Raw genomic sequence first — 5,998 nt, 5'->3', positions numbered from 1 at the left:
CTTCACCAGTTAAAATGCAACACCTGCCCTCTACTGGTAGACTTTATTTTAACAGATGCAGAATTAGTTCATTCTCTGCTGTTTGTTAAAGAAAGTTTATGAAAATTTGGTATCAGCGTTGTTAATTTGCACATATGTTTTTAAGTCATCTATACATGCATGTTCTGTGTGTAACTATTCCTTTGACCATGCTTTAAACTACTTCTATACTGTATGTGTTAGCATGCTTTCACTATGCAGGCTTAATATGTGATACTGGATGTCGTTCAGTGGAATGTTATTTTCTTTTATTTATTTATTTTTGTGGTCAATTTCTTTTCATTTCAGAAGTCTACAAATGAAGTGGATTATTTTCAAATGAATCTAAACATAGATTAACATCCATTTTTTGGCTACAGTTACATTCCACTCCCCCCCCCCCCCCCCCCCCCCCCCCCGCCCCCCCACCCCCGAGGAGGGTCATCTTCCTGTTATCAATAGCTGTCACAAACCGCTTGCTTTAACCAACTTTGTGTTTTCATGGTGCGACACTGATGTGCCACTATAGCCCAAATGAAATGTTACATTCACACTCAGACTGGCCACTTGGCCATAAACATTAAAAGCGCAAGTTCAAGCATATTTACATCCACTGCCCTCCTAATATCAAACTTAACAATGAGGAAACCGGTGTTATCCCAGTCTATCTATGTGTAATGCATTGCCTCACCTGTCTTCATAAATATCTTCCTGCAAAAATGCACGCATCATAAGAGTCTATTAAAAGTGATCTGTTTGACTGAACAATAGAGGTGATATAGAGCAAGTAAAGTTTGTGTTCTAATTATTTAATATAACAAGTGGTGCATTAAAATGCATGCAATTCAAAACATATGTGGGAAGAAAGACGTGTTTGTATTAATGCAGTAGGCAGCTGCTCAGTGTGTTCGCTCAGCAGGAACTCAAGAAAAATCACCTCCCAATTACACTGTGCTGTTATTTTTTTCCCTTTTTTCATTACCCTTTATTACAAAGCAGTACAGTTGATTACAAAATAGGCAGTTTGACTTTAGCAATAAGTCTTTTTCACTAACTCTTACTGTCATGTAAATTCTAGCTGTTACAATGAATAAGGGGGCCAATCCATATTTGCCAGCCCTAATATGAGATCTGTCAGGGCCCAAATTAATGAGTTCTAAATTCCTTACATCACGATAACTACTTAAGACTGGTCAATTAATTATATAAATCATTCTCAATGGTTTCTCTGTTTCTCAGTTTAGATTACATCTTGCATTGCTTCATGACATTACAGCTTTTTGTTGTTTTGTTCAAAGCACTTCTTATATGTATCAAATGTGTGCTTTACACAATTACTTTAAAATAAAGCTGAATTATGTAAAGGGTCTCTCGCATTTAAATGTAAAACTATTGACTGTGATGCAGTAATTATTATCTAGTAATATGCAAGGGAAAAAAAATATATAATCTTTCATTGGTTATGTTATTATTGAATATTATGTTTTCTAACAGTAAATATGCTTTTTATTGAAAATATAAAATAAGTTACCCTAAATGTTTGCTGTAGTTGTGATTGTTCTTAAAAAAAAAAACAAAAAAAAAAAAAAAAAAAAACTATATGGTCATATTTACTAAACTCCACTTTATTTATATAAAAAAGAAAAAGAAAACCCTTTGAATTACCTTTTTCTCCAGAATGAAAATTTAAAGTATTGCTTAAAAGTATTGCTCTTATATATCTTATTCTCATAAATATCCAACTTTATCCTTGACCAAAAACTATACAGTGGATAGCTCAACGATATCTGTTTTTGTGTCATGGATAACACACATACCTGTCATCACTGTAATAAAAAGCTATTATTTGGATGTACAGCTATGACCAAACATTCTGCATCACCTAGAATAAAAATAATTTAGAAAAACTATATGAACATAATTTAGATCTTTTATTTAACATAATGTAATCAAAGAAACTACAAATGATACAGTAAGTCTACCAGAAGCCATAATAGTAGCAGTATTTCAAGTTAGATTTTGAAATGTCACATTTTACAATTTTTGTCAGTTTTTTGTTAAGTATATGGAAAACTACAAAGCGGTATATAATTCAATATGTTAACAAGGTAACATTATTCAGCAGGTTTCATTCAACTTTACGAAGCAAAATGAGTTCATTCTATAGGGTGATGCAAAACTTTGGCCACAGCTGTACATTTCTGATTTAATGTCAGCCTGCAACAAAGGTCAAAGGTAATGACCACTAAGCAGCTCTGTCCTTAATGACATGTACTAACACAGGACTGCTATTCATTAAAGGAAATCATTGGCTACAGAGATCAGTCTAACACCTTGATTGCCATTTATTTTCATGCAGTAAATCACAACCACAGTGACAAGAAGCTTTTTCCGAAATATATAGATATATATATATGATATATATATATAGATATATATATATATATATATATATATATATATATATATATATTCTTCTGTAAAACTTGAGTACATAACTCCACTACAGCTAGTCAAATTCATTGAATTACTTTAAAATGTATTTTAAAACTATTTAACTATTTAAACACAAGCAGATATCAGACAAGTATAGAGAATTTGAAAGCAAACAAACAGCTCAGTGAACTGAACCAGGAAGACCATGATCCTTTTAGGATTGGAACTCCATCTCAGAATTGGTATGTCACTATGTTCTTATAAATATAACATTAATCTGTAAGTCTTTGTGCAACTTTCAAACTGAAACGGCATCAGTCTGCCTTAAATAGTTATTTCCACCATGATATATGACAACAGTGGAGGCCATTCTATTCTCCTGTCCTCCCTCGCTGACCTGGGACTCTCTGGCACTGCTCTTGCTAATCGCACGTAACGGGTGTCCTGGTGTTGCTCACCCTCTGTCTCTTGCTCTCTTTCGACAAGTGTACCCCAAGTCTCAGTCCTGGGATCCCTCTTGTTTTCTATGTACATCCACTCCCTGGGCCCCCTCACTTCCTCCCATGGCTTCTCGTATCATTTCTATGCCCAGATCTTCCTCTCCTTTCCCCCCACTGACTGACATTTCCGCCCGTATCTCTACCTGCCTCTCAGCCATCTCCTCCTGGATGCACTTGCATTATCTAAAACTCAACCTCTCCAAATAAGACCTTGTTTTATTCCCCCTCATCCTCCCCCATGCTGATCTCTCTATCTCTATTCCTCTTAAATCCACCACCCTCTCTCCCTCCTCATCCACCAACAACCTCTGTGTCACCCTTGACCTATCCGTCACTTCTTCCTCAGCAAAGGTTGCAAAATTCGTCCCTTCCTCACCGACTACTCCACACAAGTTTAACTGCTTTTACTCAAACTCGCTCTTAAATGTAATTATTTACTGTATTCCTTATTTTGCTCTTATCTGAAATTGAACTTATTTTCTACTGATTTTATTGTACTTTATAACTGATCTTATCTGTAATGCAATACTTTGTACTGTGATATTTTGTAACAACTGATAAGGGTGTCTGCTAAGAAATAAATACTACTACTACTATGACGACGACTACTACTAATAATAAATACTAATAATAATAATAATAATAATAATAATAATAATAATAATAATATATTCGACATATGTGGATAATCTATATATATATCAAGGTCATAGCCAGCTAGGAGGCACCTGAGGCACATGCCTTGGTTAACATCATACTAATAATTATTTATTTAGGCCCTTTTACACATTGCTTTGCTGCAAATAAAAATGCATTTGATGCCTTTTTGCATTTGAAGTAAGCAGGATACTTGAAGATGACTGATACTGGTAGTTGAATTGAGGGTTGTGTCGAGTTTATATGGCTGCAGTTTCCAAGAAGACTCACATATGGCCTATCACATTGCTAGAAGTAAAATGTATATTCACAAGTATAAATGAGAACACAGCCAATGAAATCGACTGGTCAGCCATAAAGTTTTTGAACTTGACCAACCTAGAAATGTGTGTGCAATGGCCACAACACGTGCTCTAAAATTTAGTTAGCTACTAAATATTTCAAGCCATTACCAGAGTCACGTCAATTTATGCTCCCTATCAAATGTTTCTACTTTTGCATACTATGCATGCTCAGACTACTTTTGCACACTGTGCATGCCCAGACTATTTCCACTCTGCACTGTGCATGCCCAGACTATTTTCACCCTGCACTGTGCATGCCCAGACTATTTCCTCCCTGCACTGTGCATGCCCAGACTATTTCCACCCTGCACTGTGCATGCCCAGACTATTTCCCCCCTGCACTGTGCATGCCCAGACTATTTCTCCCCTACACTGTGCATGCCCAGACTATTTCCACCCTGCACTGTGCATGCCCAGACTATTTCCGCCCTGCACTGTGCATGCCCAGACTATTTCCACATGCCCAGATTTCTTTTCCCTTAAAAACAAGGACACTCATCAAAAACTGCTAGCTATTTTTTATTTTATTTTATTTTTTTGGATGAGAAAGTAGGCATTTTGTTACATTTTACTCCACATGTAATAATTAGTTTTATATTAAATACAGACAGTTGGGGTTAACAAACGGTAATATGTATTATAGAGCTAGGTATATTTTTTTAATAAAAAAAGAAAAAGATTAAAAAAGGCAACTATATGTTGACTGGGCATTTTTTGACACCATTTTTTGTAACCCTTAAGTACACCTTTGTAAAATAGTTTTGCAAAGGTATTATTATTATTATTATTATTATTATTATTATTATTATTATTATTATTATTATTATTATTATTATTATTGTCGCTGGTATGAATTCTGATCATGTTGATATGAATTTAAAAATAAGTTATAAAAATAAATAATTATTATTTCAAACTACTTTCTATATAACCACCAAGATGAATTGTTGGATTGTTTTAACTTGACCATAAAAAAATAAATACAAAAAAAAAAAACTCTTATAGCTACAGATGAATGTTTGGTACAGGTATAAGAGTTTGGCAAGGTCGCACAATTTGATGTCATATTTTGTTACTGGTGCAGTATTAGAAAGTGGTACATTGTCAGATTTTGGTACAGGTGCAATCAATTGTGATCTGATATGTGTTTTCCTATTGTCAAACAGAGGTACATTTACCATTAATTATACGTTATTTTTTGCAAGCTTAAACTGGAATCAGACAATCAATTTCTGCAAAAAGAAAACAATTCACAATGAACAAGACAAAATGAGAATTCCACCGCAAAGTTGCACAAGTAAAAAAATGTGCAGGACCCAATGTATTGCATATGATAAATATTCAAATACTATTTTCTTAATGGTGGAAAAAATATGATTACATTAACAACGATTTAAAAGACTGGAAAATAAGATACATTCAATTTAAAAAGGTAAAAGACCCGACTTTATTTATTTTATTTTATTTTATTTTTGTTATTATTATTTTTAGCGGAAAAATATCATGAATTACATTAACAGCGATGTAAAAGACTGGAAAATATGATACATTCAATTATGTAAAAGACCGAAAACAGAGTAACGTACCAGATTTGAACGGGCACTTCAGTGTTGTATAGGCATGCGCGAGCAAGGGCAGGACTTTTTTACCTGAAAATAACACTACTCCTGTATTAAAATTTGACGAAGTAACAAAAATTGACGTTACACCAGTAATTTGTATCCTGTTTTATTCTTTCTACTACGTGACAGAGTGTGCTACAATATAGCGGGGGGTGGGCTAATAATGACCCATTCTCTGTCTGTCTCTGGTTGCTATTGGTTACAGTGAACATCGTTACTAAGAGTTACCAGGAAGGTTGCTATGGGTAACAGGAGTGAGGCCGCCTCGTTTCAGCCTGACAATCGGGAGCATCCTGCAGCACATGGGAGTGCAAGGGACCAGACAGTCGCTAATAACAATAAAAGCTTCCATCCGTCTCAACCCTCAGCGCAAACGGGAGATTTCAAGGATCAGGATTGGAAGCGAGAAAGTGAAGGAGGA

Source organism: Polyodon spathula, chromosome 4, assembly GCF_017654505.1.
Source record: "Polyodon spathula isolate WHYD16114869_AA chromosome 4, ASM1765450v1, whole genome shotgun sequence".
NCBI classification, from domain to species: domain Eukaryota; kingdom Metazoa; phylum Chordata; class Actinopteri; order Acipenseriformes; family Polyodontidae; genus Polyodon; species Polyodon spathula.
Note: the sequence above shows the minus strand (reverse complement) of the source record.